This window comes from Equus caballus, chromosome 10 (genome assembly GCF_041296265.1).
Source record: "Equus caballus isolate H_3958 breed thoroughbred chromosome 10, TB-T2T, whole genome shotgun sequence".
NCBI classification, from domain to species: domain Eukaryota; kingdom Metazoa; phylum Chordata; class Mammalia; order Perissodactyla; family Equidae; genus Equus; species Equus caballus.
In genome coordinates, this window is record NC_091693.1 from 83,853,289 (window position 1) to 83,870,739 (window position 17,451).

At 44.3% G+C, this 17,451-nt stretch overlaps 1 protein-coding gene and 1 long non-coding RNA gene across 19 annotated transcripts in view; one reads left to right on the forward strand and one right to left on the reverse strand.

Annotated features, from left to right (window-relative positions):
• Nucleotides 1-7,316: 7,316 nt before the first annotated feature.
• LOC138915850 (uncharacterized) lies at nucleotides 7,317-7,787 on the reverse strand. Its single transcript, XR_011422212.1, has 2 exons — nucleotides 7,653-7,787; nucleotides 7,317-7,529 (listed from the first exon to the last, which is right to left on the reverse strand). It is a non-coding gene; the product is annotated as an uncharacterized lncRNA (long non-coding RNA).
• L3MBTL3 (L3MBTL histone methyl-lysine binding protein 3) overlaps nucleotides 7,694-17,451 on the forward strand; it is a 112,494-nt gene continuing 102,736 nt past the window's right edge. For 2 of the 18 annotated variants that reach the window (XM_023651061.2, XM_070223806.1), the window contains exons 1-3: nucleotides 8,579-8,715; nucleotides 11,394-11,473; nucleotides 16,694-16,794. The gene's annotated coding sequence lies outside the window, so the exon portion shown is untranslated. Of the gene's footprint in view, nucleotides 8,001-8,572; nucleotides 8,973-9,473; nucleotides 9,875-11,393; nucleotides 11,474-16,693; nucleotides 16,795-17,451 lie in introns of those variants that run through there. The other 16 variants (XM_005596919.4, XM_005596921.4, XM_023651059.2 and 13 more) reach the window with 15 other exon arrangements.

Here is a 17,451-nt window from a genome sequence, read left to right on the forward strand (position 1 = left end):
TTAGCCTTGATTATGGCCCAGTGAAGTAGGAATTATTGTACATGGGAGGAAACTCACTTTAGGTAGATTAGGTTACTAATATCTAGGTAAGTGGTGGAACTGGGACTCCAATCCAGGTCTAACTCCAAAGTTCAAGTGTTTTTTTTGCCAAATCACCACACTATTCCATTGTCTTCAAACACATAGAATATCCATATGGATTCATCTCTCAAGAAATCAGAAATGCAGGTCTAAAACTCTGCAGAATGCTCATGGACAAAAATATAGTTGAGGAGTTCTTTACACACATGAGTTCAAACGATGCTGAGTGAGTACTTGAGTTCACTCAGGAGAGAATGTAAAGATGGAAGAGAAGGTCAGAACTTAATTCCAGAAGTATTCATATTTATTAGGTGGGAGGAGAAAGAGGGACTGAGTGTGAGGGACCAGAGAACCACCAGAACAGTGAATTGACAAAGAGGTTGCATGAGAAGAGAGTTTCAAAGAAGGGATTAATCAACACTGTCAAATACTTCTAGAATCTTAAATAGGAAGAGGACTGTGGCCATGATTTGACTTCTAGGGAGTCATCAGAGAAGAAAGCACATTCAGTGATGTCCACGGATTGAAGAAAGACCAGGATGTAGGGAAATGAGGACATGAGCATAAACTACTGTTGGCCCTCCAAATCAGTGGGTTCCGCACCCTCGGATTCAACCAACCTCAGATAGAAAGGCCTAGGATGGTTGCAGTTCTACTGAATATGTACAGACTTTTTTTCCTTGTCATTGTTCCCTAAGCAACACAGCATGACAACTATTTACATAGCGTTTACACTGAATTAGATGTTATTCTAAGGATGATTTAAAGTATATGGGAGAATGTGTATAAGTTATATGCAAATACTATGCCTTTTTATAGAAGGGACTTGAGCACCCGCAGATTTTGGTATTCGAGGGGTCCTGGAACTAGTCTCACGAGGATACTGAGGGACGACTGCACTTGTTCAAGAAGTTTGGCAGCAAAGGAAAGGAGGAATTATGGGACAGTTTTTGAAGGAATGTAGAACTGACGAAAGGTTTTCTTTTTTAGGACTGGGAAGATATGAGCAAGTTTTTTGGCTGTGAAAAAAACAGTGGAGGATAATGAACTGTAAATATTGGGAGAATGATGAGAATTCATGGAGCAATAGAGAGAGGGTGGGATCGAGAGCACATATTTAGAGGACAGCCTGGAGAAGCAGGGATATTTGCCCCTGGAGACAGGAGAGGAAAAGAGAGATGTGGAAGTTGAAAAGGACGAGTTGAAGGAGCTCGCGCTAGGATAGGGGAAACCTGGAGTGGACTTGGGCCTTGAGATGAATAAACAGCTGCTACAGAAGAGGGAATCAACTAGAGTTAAATGGAGAGATTATCCAGGTTTACTGGGGGCTCCTCTGAGTTAGGACTGTTTTAATCTGTAGTGAAGCCAATCACTGGAATAGTGACCAATTCTCAATATCTCTTTTTGGTCCAATACATTTTCAGGCCTTCCTGAAACTCCACAGAGACACCTGACTGGACTTGGTATTTCCCAAATCTCCTTAGCCCTTTTATAGACCCTTCAGCTAGATTACTCTTAACTGATTCCATTGATGGTGTACTGATTTTTACCCATTTCATTCTTCACTATCTACCAATTCTAAGGGCATACACATAGAAACCCCCAACATACTGACATGAGGAAAGAACTACTTTCTCAAAGAGGTTTTCATAGAAAAAGATTGAGAAATTACTGAGATATGGTGCAATGTTTTCATACTGAATTTCAACATTTTAATCTTTGAAGACTTCAAATCCATTGAGAAACCTTGGTTTAAAAACCTTTCCATTGATTCTAGTTTCCGAAATAGAACCAAGTGAAAAGCTTAGCTAGTATAATTTAAAGTAACAGATTGTCTTCTTCTCGAACACTGACATTCCATTCGGCATTCTACACGAACAAAGTCATGTTCCAGACTTTTTTTTAATATACAGTTACGCTTACTGTATTTATGTGACGAATTCAATTCCAGATATAGGTATTAATGATTGGAACCAAGCCTCAGTTACCTCCCTTATGAAAGATAACGTAGGAATGTTATAACAAATATTTAGTTAAAAAACTGAAAAGGGCTTTGAAAATGTAAAAGTGTAATATAAATGCTAAATAAAGATAATATATTCTGAACAGCAGGCTCCTTTGAAACAGGGCCTATGAATTCCATTAACACTCTCTGTTTACACGCTTTCAGGAACTTTTAGGAAGATGTTGCCCATGAACACGGCTACGACATGACACCTGTGGCCTAGTAACCAGCTGAGAAAGGGGCGCGTAAAACAGCGGATATAATAATTCACTGAATAATTTCTCCTTAAGTCATTCGATAAATATTTATTGCTTACTTAACTGTGTGCAGGTACAATTCTGGGTGTTAGGAATACTGCAGAGAAGAAAACAGGCGAAAGTCAGCCTGTTTCACAAGCTTACATTTATTGACGACTAACCACGCATGCACCAAGGATTAGCCATGCGTTGATCCATTAAAATCTCCTAACAATTCCGTGAGCTAGGTACTGTGAACACCCCCATTTTAGAGATACAGAAACCGAGGTAAGAGAGGTTCAGCAACTCGCCCTAGACCCATGTCAGCAAGTGGCGCAGCTGGGATTCGATCCTGCCATCTGGGCTGCATGTTCCACGAATGAGAACAAAGTGAATGGGCACGGACTGACTTAGCTGACCTTCTAACTTGGCCCCCTTTAATTTTGTAAGGCTGAAAAGAACAAGTTCATACACGTTGCTGTTGCTTGGGGTCTTTTGTTGATCTACTCAATTCAAAAACCAACTCAATTTTCCATAGCGGATGGGGAGTGATGGGGGTACCACGGAAGGCAGAAATTCTAGCTAGACAGGTAGGTTTCATGCTGACCACAGAGTGGTCTGGCCTCTCCAAGACTATTTGGGACTCGGAGGTCATGTAGAGCCCAGAGCAGCTGTGGCACCTGTATTTTTATCTTTATCTGGCCAGCTAACTTCTGCTTTGCTCTACCTTATGGTTTCTACTTATGCATAGCTTCCAATGCCTACAAGCCAATGAACCCACACTTTACCTTTTTCTCTCTGTGAATCATTTAGTTTTGGTAATGCCTATCAACCAACTTTATCTCCAGTATTTCCAGTTCCTATGGCCAAGCGTGAGAATATGGGTGGGTCATTTCATCCTTTTTATTCGTATGGCAAAGCACTCCCTGCTGACTCATAGGCCCCCCTCTGCTACCGATTCAGTCCTTGGATTGAAGACCCACTTCTGGAGCAATCAACTGTGGCCAGGTAGCCAGGTCAAATGGAAAGAACAGTCTAGAATAGGCTCTAAGGGTATCAGGGGCTATTGTTACAGACATGTTCTAAAGTCTGGCTTGTCCCTCTAACATTGTTTAGTTATAAAGCTTCTGGATTTAGGCTTTAAATGAGTAAGTGTGTTATGGGAAATTACAAATTGTCTTTTTTGTTTTAATTTAGAAGCCAGTTAACAGGTCCATATTACTCCACTCTTTTGAATATGTGTGTCATAGTTCTATCTTTACCTCTGCATCTAAACAAAATAATAAATACTCACATCTATCCGGAAGTTCCTTATATATTAATTTCCTTACAATGTTCAGATGTGATACACATTGTAGTCTTTTCCTTACCTGATGAGAAATATCCCCTTTTCCTTTCACCCTTAGCATTTCAATTACATTTCATTATCACAAGCTCTGTGCTAAGAATGCATGCAGATCGCAAGAGAGATAACCAGGATTCAAATTAGAGTACCTACATGAACATTTCAGCATTATCTAGAACACTAATAAGAAAATCAAACTCAGCTCTGACAAATATCAATAATAAGAATCTTGGCCAAATCAATGTTAATGTCATTTTTATACTTGGAAAAACATGGAGCACACGATTATGTAGGCTAAAAGAAATCAATAACTTGACTCATACTTAAAAGTAAGATAATACATTAAAAGGATGATTTCAAGTATTGTTCATTTAGAAAATTTCTATGGAAAGATTCAATTTTATCCTCAAGACTTGTGACCAATAGAACACGTTGCAACATGGCGGACTGGGGTTAGGGAAGCAGTTTGTGGCTATGAAATAGATCAGAACTAACTAGCCATTAGGGAATGCAACTCCTGACCTTCATCTCATTAGTATCAGGCCCAAACCAGCTGAGTGAGCTGTAAACTGATAACACTGATACCTAGAAGACGGGTGGATTTTCACTCTTTACTTAAAATTCCTTTCTTGGTTCCAAATTATTTGCCCTAAAATGTAAAATGTGACAGTGCTTGTGTTATCTGGGAAGGATGGGGAGAGACACGGCTTTTAAAGAGACCTCAGGCATCAGTTCTTCTGGGTTTTTTTGTCTAACTAGTGAGAGAATTGAAACCCTGAAATGTGAGGTGACCTGCCTAATGGTTTCCAGTGAGTGGTTGCAGAACTGGATTAGAACACAAATCTCTTGGACTTCACTCCTGGGCACTTTCAATTTCTGAGGGGCTGGCTAGTGGAGGAGGCTGTCCTTGAATCGTTCCAGGACAGGAGGAGTGTGTCCTATCAATGCAGAACAAGCTTAGTGTGAGGAAAAGGGAGTTCAGGTTTCTAAACTGAAGTTCACACAGACTGGAGGCTACAGGATGAAGTACAGTGAGAGAGGTTTTCTCATCACCTTCATCTGGGAGGTGATGAGAAGCCTCAAAAGGCCTCTGAAGAGTGAGTACAGTGATTTGTTTAAAACATTTTTCCATGTAAAATGACTTTAGCTTCAGAATATTTAGGAATGGAGTAACCGGAAGTCATTTTGGGAGGAACAAGTTTGGGTGTAAATAAACAAATACGAAGAAAAGTAAAGGAGTGAGGGGCTGGCCCCGTGGCCGAGTGGTTAAGTTCGTGCGCTCCACTGCAGGCGGCCCAGTGTTTCGTTAGTTCGAATCCTGGGCGCGGACATGGCACTGCTCATCAGACCACGCTGAGGCAGCGTCCCACATGCCACAACTAGAAGAACCCACAACGAAGAATACACAACTATGTACCGGGGGGCTTTGGGGAGAAAAAGGAAAAAATAAAATCTTAAAAAAAAAAAAAAAAAGTAAAGGAGTGAGCTAATACATTAGTTTGGGCTATCAGGGAAATTACAGACCTGGCCTGAAGGACGGATTTGGTATGTAGGTGTCATAGGGTAGACAGGGTGGGATGGGGAGTGGGAAGTGGTGGAGAATGACAGATTAAGTGAAGCTGGAAAGAAGGGTTCATCCTGAATAATTAACCAGTGACTGCATGGTGGAAGGGTGAAGGAATAGCAAGGAAGCTTCTAGTATATTACTATTTAGGGAACAGATGGAGAAAGGTCCTGTAAATAATACCAGTTTATATGAAGAATAACACAGTGTTCCGTAGATTCCTAATGCTGCATTCTGCCTCTGTCTCAGGTGGTGTCACCAAAGGATTCTTTGTAGAAAAATTTGGTAGCAGCCTTTAGTCATTAATTTTAAACATGAGTACCTTCAAAACATTTCCTACTCTGAATCACATTTTGGGGACAACTGAGGTGAAATCTTTGAGGTTTCACTGATGATCTATGCCAAAGAACAATATACTGTAGAGAGCCTCAACTCACCCTTATTTTTGTAAGTAAACCTCAGTAAGTGACAGGTCCTGGGCAAACCTTGCTCTCCAAACCCTTGACCTCTACGAAGGCTTTCTCTGATTGGATCAGCTTCCCAGAAGAAAGGTGGAACCTGGATGCTTGTCCTTCAAGAATCAGCTTAGCTATGACTTTTTCTGGAAAGCCTTTCCATATTGCCACAGATGCTCCTCAATTGTACTTGCTCTGCACCCCCAACTACAACAGTTACCATACTGTAATACAACACCCAGGTCTCTCTCTTGCCAGACTGAACTCTTCATGGCCTAGTTTTTACCTTCTGTTATTCCCCAGCACCTTGCAGAGCACTGAGCACAAGGTAGGCCGTTAATACAAGTTTACAGGCTGTTGAACCAACATGTCTGAAAATATATGTGAAATAGACATACCATCCAGAAATTATCTAGAGAGAATAAATCTAATGGATTTTTAAAAAGAAGAATCTAAAGTGAATTGTAGTTGCCTTTGGGGTAAGGTCTTAGTTTGGTACATAGTTCATAGCCTTTCTTTCCTTCTCCTCCTGTAGTCTGCCTTTGGCCATTTCACTGCTTATTATTCAAGGCCTAGGGAGAAAAGGAGAGAAGCTGAAATTCAGATCAGTTAATTAGGCTGTTTGGGAGCAGCGCTGAAAAAGGTTGGATGTGGTAGGTGAAAGCAATAGTTAACTGGTGGTCTGAGATCTATAGCTCTCAGGAACCCAGCCTTCCCCACTTCACACCCCTAAACCAATGGCTTCCCAACATATGAAGCATATTTTTAAGCTCATTTCAGCCTCATAGGGTTTGTTTCTTTGTTCTGGAGTACATATCAAACCATATGTCCCGATTTTGGGTTTGGAAAATTTGGTCCCTGTACTAACCGAAGAAGTAGTGGGGCGGGAGGGCCTACTTCTCTAGAGTAATTTCATGGTCCTAAGGAAAGAATTTAACAGTTTATTTTCTGAAATTGGTTCAAGGAACATTCCTTAAGTGAAAAAATTCAATCAAGAATAACATTACTTACATTTTGGAGGAGGATTTTTAATACAGAACTTCCATCTGTGATATATTTAAATTCTAGGCCTCAGGCAGCAATTTTGGTAAAGGGCCTCCGTTAGCCTTTATTCGATGCAAAATAAATAGTCCATTCTGAGGGGTGAGGCCTTTCTCTCAGCTCGCCACCCCTGCAAAAGCGAACACTGGCTTCTGCCACTCCTGAGACCATACCTGCTACTTTTTTCGCCCCCCGCCGCACAGCAAACTCCGTTATTGACATTAAAATCTTTGTCACAACTTCAGTTACTTGAATTATTTTGTAAGAACCTGTGTCTAGCAGAAAAAGTGGACGGTGAGCTACCCAAAAGGAAAGCCTGCAGTCAATAAGCGGAAAGCTGTCAATACCGAAATACAATACTCTTGATCTCGTTTTGACGCCTTAACAAAGACAGGTTTTGCGATTTAGGACCGCTCAGCCATCTTGCCGGAACACATTAAAAGGGCAGTCCTCGACCTGCTTACTGCTAGGTACTTCAGCACTGATTTCTAAGTTGCTGCACGAATCCCAACATCTTTCACGACAGAGGCCTACCGCGTTTCAGCTGTCAATAAAGACCCACACTCGAGAAACGGAGAGAACGCGCAAGTTTTACACGCACACTTTATTAGGCATCCTTCCAATCCTAAAAGCGGGGCAGGTTCCACTACGTAAAAGCTGAAAACTTTATTTCTCATTTTTCCTGACCTGTAGCACGCGTGGAGCCTCTGGGTAAGTGCTTGTCTAAGACGAAGGCCCGCTCTTTAATGGCTGAATGCATACATTGAACAGGACATGGTGGATTAGCTGCTCTGAGAATTGCCTTTAAAAAAGAGTAAAGTGAAAAATAGACAAAGAAATCTATAACCTTAGCCGTCTTTCATATTTGTTTTGCCTGTTCTGGAACCAGCCCTGAGCCGCGGACAAGGATACTGAAAAGATGCACCTGAAACAGTATCTGCGGGCGGGCTGCATTGGCCGAGCGGCGTTCTTGCTGCTTCCCAGCGGCGAAGGCAGCGGCAGCCACAGGGAAGCCGGCGCGAGCCTCCCCGGCAGCGGCGGCGGCGGCGGCGGCGGCGGCGGCACCGGCACCAGCGCAGTTTCCCCTCTCCCCAGCCCTGACTCTACGCGCACATGCGCACTGCGCCCGCAGCCCTGGACCATTTGTCAGGACTACTCGTGAGACGGAGAAAAAAAAAAGAGAAAATTTGGGGGTAAGAAGCGGTTGATCGGATCTAATCTCTAATTAATCTGAAGATCTGCCCGTGCCAAAGCCATTCATTGATTTTTCTGGGTGAGGATGAAAGTTAAGAGACCTACGGAGAGAAGGAAGCGCACCCTCGTCTTGTGAAACAGATCAGGGGAGGGGAAAGGACAGAAGGGGTTTCTCCCCCACTTCTCTGCGCCTCTGGGAAAGAGGAGAAAACTTAATCCCGGGGAAAAAAAGTGGGCAAGTGACTCGGAAAGGGCTGGAGGGGGAGTCTCCGGGCATCTCACTCTGAAGTAGTGAGTGCGAGTGTGAAAGAGGAACAAAAGAGAGAGAAAAGAGAAAGGAAAAAATGGGGGGAGGAGAGACTTGTATTTTTTTCTTTGCGCGCACACGGGGAAGGGTGTGGGGGGCCGTGCGGAAGGGAGCCGGGGCGAGGCGGCCGCGTCGGGCTCTCGCCGGCGCGCAGGCGGCGGGATGCGTGTGGGCCCCCTCCCCCGCGCCCCCCGAGCTTGTCACTTGGGTCGCTTTCATGACACCGGGCGCGGGGCGGGGGAGCGCGGCGGCGGCGCCGGGGTGCGTGCCCGAGTGGGCGCCGCGGAGCCGCAGCCCGGGCGGCGAGCGCGGCCGCCGAGGCGGGGGGCGCCGGCGGGGGGCGCGGGGGCGGCCGGGGCCGCGGATCGGTGCGGCGGGAGGCGCGAGCCCCGCGCGCCGCCCCTGCGGCCCCCTCCGCCCGTGTGGCCTTTGTGCCGGGCGCGCACCGGAGAGCGAGCGAGCGAGCGGGCGAGCGCGAGAAGTACAAGTACGGGAGACCGAGGCAGTGGGAAAAGAGGCCGGGCCACTTTCTGCCCGCTCGGGCTGCGGAGAATGGACTGGTTGAATGTGCAGGCGCGTCTGCCCGGCGTGTGCTGTGTGTGTGCGCGGCGGAAAGGCCTCCCCGACTCCCGCCGCGCACACGCACACTCACACGCACGCACACACTCGCGGACCCGCGGCGGGGCTCGGCGGCCGAGAGTTTGCGTTCGCTTCCTCGCCGCCTCCCCCTTCCCGACCGACTGTGTGAGAATTTCATATAGATCGGCTCCAATTTCCGCCATTTTGGGAAAGTTGCACAAAAATAAACCCTCCGGTTTATTTCTGCCCGAGGCAGGAAAGTGCTTCGGGAAGCGAGGCGGCGCGGGCCCGCGGCGGCCGTCCGCGCGGGGGAGGGCGCGGGCCGCGGGCCGGGGCCGGGAGCCCGCGCCGTCGCGGCGGTCGCCCCGCGCCCTGCGGTGCCGCGCCGGCCCGGTGCGGGCGCGGGCGTGTGTCGGGCGGCGGCGGCGGCGGCCGAGGCGGCGGGCGGGGAGGGCGGCGCGGGGCTGCCGTGCCTGCAACTTGTTTACGCCGCCCTCATATCGGGAGGCGGCGAGGGTCCGAGGCGGGGCCGCGCCCGCCTCGCGCCGCGTGCGTGTGCCATTCCGGAATAATGGGTTTTGCACACTCGCGTCCTGGGCCCGGCGGGCCGTCCTCGCGCCGCGGCGGCCGGGCGGGGGGAAGTAGAGGCCGGCGGGGGTGGGGATCGGGAAGCGCAGGAGCCGGGGCATCCGCCGCGCGCCCCGCGAGCTGCTGGGGGGGGGAGAGGGAGGCAAACTTGTGAGCCCTGGAGGCGGGTCGGGGGGGGGGGCGCGGGGGTACAGGCGGGGGCAGGGCGCAACTTTTGGGCCAGTGGTAAAACTTTAATTACCTTTAAAGCAAAAAGGCCCCAGGAGCTCCCCCCCCCCACCCCTTTCTGGTCGAAGCACGGCCCACAGCGCGACCGTGAGAGAAAGTTTAAAAGCGGGCGGTTTCCTCCTCGCCTCCCCGCGGAGGGGTGGGGGGATCTGTTTGTCCGTCTGCGCTCGGAGAGAGGTGGGGGTCACGAGCCGCCCTCCGGGGTCGCGAAGCCCGGGGCTCTTACCCCACCCTTCCACGGGGAGACGAAGGTAAACGCCGCTTCGGTTTCCCTCCCCCCCCCCCGCTTCCTTTTCCTCCCCCTCCCCGCCGATTTTTTGAGGGGACCCAAAAAACGGAGTCTCTTTCCTTATGCAACTTCCTCGGGCGCTGTGAACGCGGCCCTGCCCCCTCCCTGCATCCCTCGGCCCGCTCCCTTCCCACCCCGGGGCCACCAGAAAAATGCATTCGAGCTCATTCAAAGTGCACGGGAACAAAAATAGATTTTTAATTGTTCTAAGTTTAAGTTAAGGGAAACTGAGATGAGAAATAAGAATTTGGGTGGGGGGGGGAGCGGCTGGGGCGAGTGCGTCGAATTTTAATTTTGATTTTCCTAGAGCGGTGCTGGTGGTATCTTTATTGGTTTGGGGAGCCCGAGAGTCTCTGTACTGGCTACCTCGGTCGCGTGGATTTTTGCGCAAGTTTTTAGAAAAACACTGACTCGAGTAGAGCATTTCTCCGGAAAGTTTCAAGTGCAGCAAAATAGCGAACGTGCAAAACTGGCCAAGGGGAGACCTCTAGTGGTTAAACGCATCTTTAAGTTCGGAAGGCCGAGAGCAAAGTTTGGCCTTTACTTGTAGCTACGTAGTCGCTTCAGACGTGGAAGTAATTAGACGACCTGTGCCGGCAGCGAGATATAGTGTGAAAGGATGCTGATCAGAAATACAAGGTTTAGTAAATCGGAGAGCAGATGAGTTTTGAGGACCCGGACCCTGTAACTTACATCTCTCATTAATTATATGGGAAAAAAACACTTGGCTTTTATTCTGGGATTTGAGAATGTCAGTCCAGGGATTAGAAACAATTGTTCGTTTTTACATTTATTGCTTTCTATACCTTTGATCAACTTTTAATCAGGAGTCACAGCGGATAATTTCATTTTGAATGTTAATAAAAACACAAAGTGCAATATGTGTTTAAAACTTTGAAAGAGATGAAAAAGACCTTTGGTTGAAATTTGCCTTTTATATGAGCGGGTCGTTTTATTCTCTAATAAATATAACTTAAGGCTAGTATTTAGTTTCTTAACTGCAGAGTTACATACAGTCGTAAAATAGTCTCTTAGTTGTAACAGTGTAATTTTGTTTCACTGGGAAAGACATTATTTCTGAATACTTTGTATAATTTGTGATTTAAACGCTTAAATATATGGACAAAAGCTGCTTACATAATAGCTATTCTTTTGCCAGTGTGTGTTCTGTAAACTTTAAAGATAAAAGCAATGAGAGAAATGAGAGTTGAGTCCAGTGATCCCTGTCCCTTTAACCTGCTAGTCATACAATGGGAGAGACTTTACTGGGAGAATTTGGGATGGGGGATGATATGAATGATAAAATCCATTTCCCCTCATCTGGAACTAGTTTGTTTTATTTTAATCACTAAGTGGTATTGTGTGAAATTATGCAATAAGTCAGTGATTCAAAATTTAAACTTATTAATTGTGGATTGTGGGTTTGAAGTCGTCTTTTTTCTGACAATGCTTTGATTTTACTTTTTCGCTCTTTGAATTAGTGCTAGACCTTTGGGAGAAGTCTTGAGGGTAGACGGCAATCCTAAAGACCACCACACAGTTCCTTCTTCACTGCTCCTAGGTAAGATTTGCTTGGTGAAACAAATTGCCTGATGTACTTGCCAGTGTTAAATGCTGAATTTGGGGATCAGGAAGGAGAGTGTGGGACAAGGTGGGCAGAAAAACATCATTGTGTGGGGGCTGCTTGGAAGGCATCCAGGTCTTGACACTAAGTGTGATTGAGTGAGAAAAAAGCATTAGGAAAAGTTACAGCCTTGTCCTGGATGATCTTTGGACTGGCTCTTTTACTAGATTCTTAATTCACATTTCAATTGCACCTGTTTTCTACTGAAAGGAAATAGTTTTATTGTTTGGAATTGAAAAAATGGGAAAACTAGAACGAAGCAATTGTAAATTAATATAATTATATAAGTACACAGTGATATGGAAGATCGTGATATGGAACTTTGGTAAAATTTTGTAGGTGAAATTTACTGAGAGCTTTGGGGTATTTAAATAACTTAGCTCCTGTGGCTTAGATCCCACATGGGCTGACTTGTGCCAAATATCATGTCATAGGGTTATAGCAAATTTCCCATGTGTTAGCATAGACTTGTCGACTTTGACCATAATTCCACAAGAACTTCAGCTGTTGTCCAGTAAGATCCTTTTGGTGAATTTGGAGGGTGCTAACTTTTCTCCAGTAATCCAGGGCCTCCTTTCAGGGCAAAGATCGTTCTCAGGCAAAGGGAGCAGCCCTCTCCTGGTACAGCATCAAAGCACATTGTGCTGCTCTTGTGCTTTCTACTATTTATACCTTTTTTCTTTTATTTTTTCTCCCCCTTTAATCTTTCTCTCTCCTTTTCATGTTTCTTCTCTGTCTTGAGTGTTAAAGGAGTCGCTAGTTCTTGTTTGGCAAAACCAAAGAAAACAAAGTAAGTTAATCTTACCTTTTATGAATAGGACTAATAATCCTCATTGGGCCACCTTATAACCAGAGTAGGTGTGGTCTGTATGTCAACACTGTATAATTGCTAATATGAAAATGACTGTTAACAGGAGTTTATTGTTATTTTCTTCTTGTGGATGGTCTCGAATAGTGTAATAAGCAAAGTAAATAGATGTGGTCCATGTGGATGGTGCAGCAGAGACAATGGGGCAAGAACAACTCCAAGATCATGCCAATGGAAGTAAGGTTCAAGCAGAGTAAAATGTGTTTCCTAGGATGGTGCGTTTCATGTTTCGAGGTGCTGAGTGGAAGACAGTGGTTATTTGTCTTCATCTGGGGAGTCATGTGGCTGTGGCTAGCGTGCTAGGGTGGGAGTCAGAAGATGGTTGAGCCGCTAAAGGTATCACCTTGTGTAAGTCACTTTTCCTCTTTCTGCCTAGACTTCCCCATCTAGAAACTGAAAGCAACAGTGCTTGCCTTGCTTCTTTTGTTGAAAAGATCAAATAAAATCAGGTTTTGAGAGCTATGAAGAGTGAATTCAGGTGTTTGGCTGTCACGTTACCATTTTACCTTGGGCGGGCTTTGTGAAGGGCAGGACGTAGGTTGTCTAGGGCAGAACAGAGTGATTTAATTCCTGGCTAAAATTATTAGATTGGTTTCTGGTGTATATATTATATGGACTTGTCATAATACTTGCAGGGGAATTTCTTTTCTTGAGGAAAAAAGCAGTTTATCTTTTACAGTATTGGCTCCCTGAGGGGAGGGACCATGTTTGAACATGGTGCTGAATCCAAACTAAAATTTATTCATCCCAAACTAGTCATTTCATAGGAGTAAGTGAAATAAATACTTCAAATTTAAAATGATGCCTGATTGTGGAAACGGTAAGGCGGTGAAAGGAGAGGGGTTGGTGTGAGGGGAATTCGTGTGCTGTAATTAATACTTTAGTTGTGTGAGTCTGCTGGGAATGAGGATGAGAAAATAGGTAACTGGAGTGGTAAAGATTTAAACTCCAGGGGCCAGAAAATGGGTCCTGCACACAACTGTGGATTTAGGGAAAAGTCCATGGGTTTTCTAGATTCCTTTGCTACTTTATTCTAATTACAGCCAATTATATATTATCTAGATAGAGAACAAAATACTGTCATTGTTTTCAATTTGATGATACTGAACTTGACAAACCCTGGCAAGTTTTAGTTCATCTCTCTTTTCCTATAAATTATCCAATCAATGTTCTAAGAATCCAAAAACCCAATAGTGGAGGAGAGAAGAAATATATGTCTGTTTAATTAGTCCCTAAGTAACTGAGGGCTGGTTCTTGAATAATTCCGCTTGTATGTTTGGCAGTGTCTTTCTAAGAAATATATATTTCAACTAAGACTGTTTATAGTAGATACAGTTAGGATGAGACATTTATAAGAGAAGTTACTTATGTGGTGTGGGACAAGGGTACCCTTCGGGTCCCAAGGATGGGTAACCTGAGTGATCCCTCTAGCAATGTTTCTACTAGTTACTTAACCAATTTTTTTTATTTTTTGTTTTTTTTTTGTTTTTTGCTGAGGAAGATTAGCCCTGGGCTAACATCTGTGCCGGTCTTCCTCTATTTTGTATGTGGGTTGCTGCCACAGCATGAGTGGTGTGGTTCTGTGCCCAGGATCTGAACCTGTGAACCCAGGCCTTCTAAGTGGAGTGTGCCAAACTTAGCCAGCAGGGCACAGGGCTGGCCCCACTCGGCCAGTTTTTTATTGAGATCTTACAGTGCTGAACACTGAAAGACTAGGTCTTTGCTCTTGAGGAGTTCCCTAGACTCTTACCCCAGGGGTAAGCACAACTCTGCTAATAAGAGTATCACAGTTCTCTTTATGCCAGTGGGAAAGAATGAGGCTCCAGCACTCTTGGGAGCCAGTGAGCCAGCAAACATGGATTCCTAGGTTAACAGGTGCAGGACCATGACATATAATTGTGTACATAGAGCACCAAATATTACATCCCCTTTTTAATGCTTAGCTTTCAGAAATGAATAAGAAGCTCTTTACCCACTGTCAAGGAATGCCTGAATTGTATTTCTACCAAAGGTGATGGATTTGGGCTGATTCTCCCTTCCTTTGGCTAATGTGTTCACAAAGGTGACTTTCTGGCAAAGGTCTGTTCTGCCACTTGCTACTCTCTTGCTACTCTCTGCCTACTTGCTGCTACCAGAGGACTCTTTCCTCACCACGATTTGAGGGATATTGTATTTAAAGAGAACAATTTATTTGAGAGACACTGTGTTTAGAGGACTATTTATACGTGTATAGTTAGATAGGATGTCTTGAAGTTCAGAACATCTGCGGAAAATATATTTTTTAAGGAGCTTCATTATCCAATGGGAATATTCTTGGGTTATCTCTTTACTCTCTTAAGTTAAATTATTGCAGGACATGTGTGGATACGAGTCAGTAGTGGCAGATTATGAACTAGTTTGTGTTGATTGCAGCAGCTATGCAGCAGGTGGCTGAAAGCAAAAGACCAGGAAAGGGTACCCTTGAAATATCACTAAGTTTGATTTACGACGTCAAATTGGGAAAGATCTTTAAGAAATCCCCATTTAGGAGACAGAATGGTTTGAGGAAAGAACAAGGGCTTTTGAGAAGAACTTCATTAAGTTGGGTTATCTTGGATGAGGGAACTTCTTCTGATGAGCCTTTCTTTCTTTCTCAGAAGTGGACTTAGAATTAATAACTTGGGTGATGATTGGAAGAATTACATGTGATTATTGTAATTGTTAAGTGCCTTCTGTATTAGTCTTTTTGTAAGTCAGTGTTTGTGTCAGCCAACAAATATTTGTTGAGCATCTGTTTTGTGTAAGTCTTTGTTGGGGAGTGCTTCACGTAATCAACACTTAGAACCGAATGAATGAATATGTTGGGGTTACAAACGAATGAAGAGCCATCCTTGGCCTCAGCGTGTTTATAATCTAGTTGAGGAGATAATGCATGCACACAGTGGTAATTAACAAACAAAGTCATGGTTCAGTGGTAGCCAATGGTAGAGAGAAATGCAGTAGGTGCTATGGTGGGACAGCCGTGGTACTTTTGTTCCAAACATAGGAACCTGAGAGATAGGGTGTCCTCTGCAAAACGCTGTGCAGTGTTGATAGATCAGGTGTCATTGTACATTGAGTGCCTTGTGAATGTCAAGGATTAGGCTAGGTACTTTATATTCATACATTTGGTCATTCATTCATCCAGCAAATACTCACTGCTGTCTCATGCCCAGGTGCTGTTCTCGTCACTTAGTGTTATCGCTAATATTTTCACTGACCTTGAACATTTGGTATTGTTATTTCTTTTAGAGCAAACCGCTGCTCAGAGATACTTAGTAACTTGTTTGAGTTCAAATCATGCAGTTGGAAGGGGTGGGACCGGGGAGAATGATACTGGTTTATGATTGTTTTGTCATGTCTTTAGGTTTCTGCTTTTCCAAATAGTAGTTCCTGGGATATTTCTAAGAAAACATATTCCCAGAGGAATGTATTTGCTCTTACACTTTGGTTGACTAAGATGAGCAATGGTGAACAGGCATTAGAAAAAATGATGGGAAGAAAACTCTCTTCACTTTCACCGTTTTTTCCCCTATTTTTAAATCAAGAATTAGGAAAGGACTTGGGGCCAGCCCAGGGGGGTAGTAGTCAAGTTTGCACGTTCCACTTTGATGGCCCAGGGTTCACCAGTTTGGATCCCGGGTGTGGACCTACGCACTGCTGGTCAAGCTATGCTGTGGCAGGCGTCCCGCATATAAAGTAGAGGAAGAGGGGCACGGATGTTAGCTCAGGGCCAGTCTTCCTCAGCAAAAGAAAGAGGATTGGTGGCAGATGTTAGCTCAGGGCTAATCTTCCTCAAAAAAAAAGAATTGGGAAAAAACTAATTATTGAGTAATACTGAAAAGAACACCTTGGTCTAGCTCGTGGCCTCGAAAGGGTCGCAAACTGTTCACAAAACATTACTCAGATTAGGTGTGGGAATTACTGGGCTTATTTATAAAAAGGTTTCATTTGTTCTTTGTAGGAAGAGACCTAATGAGGCAGTAGGATTAGTTATCAAAAAATGTAAATCAATCAGTCAATATAAAGGAAAAGGATGGGACCTAAATTTACTGAAATGAACTGAGAATACAATGGAATTTACTCAGAAGCCAGGATTGTAAAAGGAAAGAAGAAAATTTAAATGAGGGCTAGAGATAATGGTGGAGAGAAGCTGGGGGCAGAGGGAATAGGAAGTGCTAGGCCTGAAATCAAAAATGAGGACAGGGAATGTGACCAGGAGTATACTGAGTAACAGTGCTGTAATTACTGATGTTCTGCTCTTTAACCAGAGGACCGTGCCCACGTTTACAAAATGAAGTGAAGAGCTCTTTTGGTTCATTGGGTGGTGCTGTGTCGCCATGGGAGTTATATAACATCCCTGTTCTACGAGGTATGGTCCATCAAGAGAGCTTTAGTCTGACTTAGACGGATGCCGTTGCATGCATTGATTATGGGGTAATGGACTGTGTCTCCTTTCTTGAGGCTCTATTATCCAGTAAATTTTTTGAAGCACCTGCTGTGTGCCAGGCCTTTTCAAGATTGGACCATAGCTTTATGTTATGTGTAATTTTATGGAATTAAACTGGTTCTGTTACTAGAACGCTTTGAGTAGGCTTGCTCAGGCACCAAAATCAGCTGTTTATTTTTCCCCATCTGTTACACTGATTGAACCCTGAACTGGGAATTGAAATTCCGGAGTGGTCAATCTGGTCTGGTTGTTAAATGATCTAAATAATTCACCCTTTTGGTTTGTGGTCTTATTTGGTGGATTTGAGGCCTGGCTATTCGATCTCTTGATAAGAAGGTTAACTACAAATGGTTATCAAGATAAGCTCATAGAATTCTGTGAGAGAAATATAATCTGGTCAAATCTAGTTTATTACATGCCAAAGAGAAATCAAGTGTAAATCTTTTAATTTTAGTTCTATGTTTTATAAAAATATGAAGCTGAATTTTAAAAATAGTACTGTTAGCGTTTTGTGAAACAATTATGAAGGGAAATATGAAAACAGAACATGATACTACTTTTAGTTTTTCTTTTTTAATG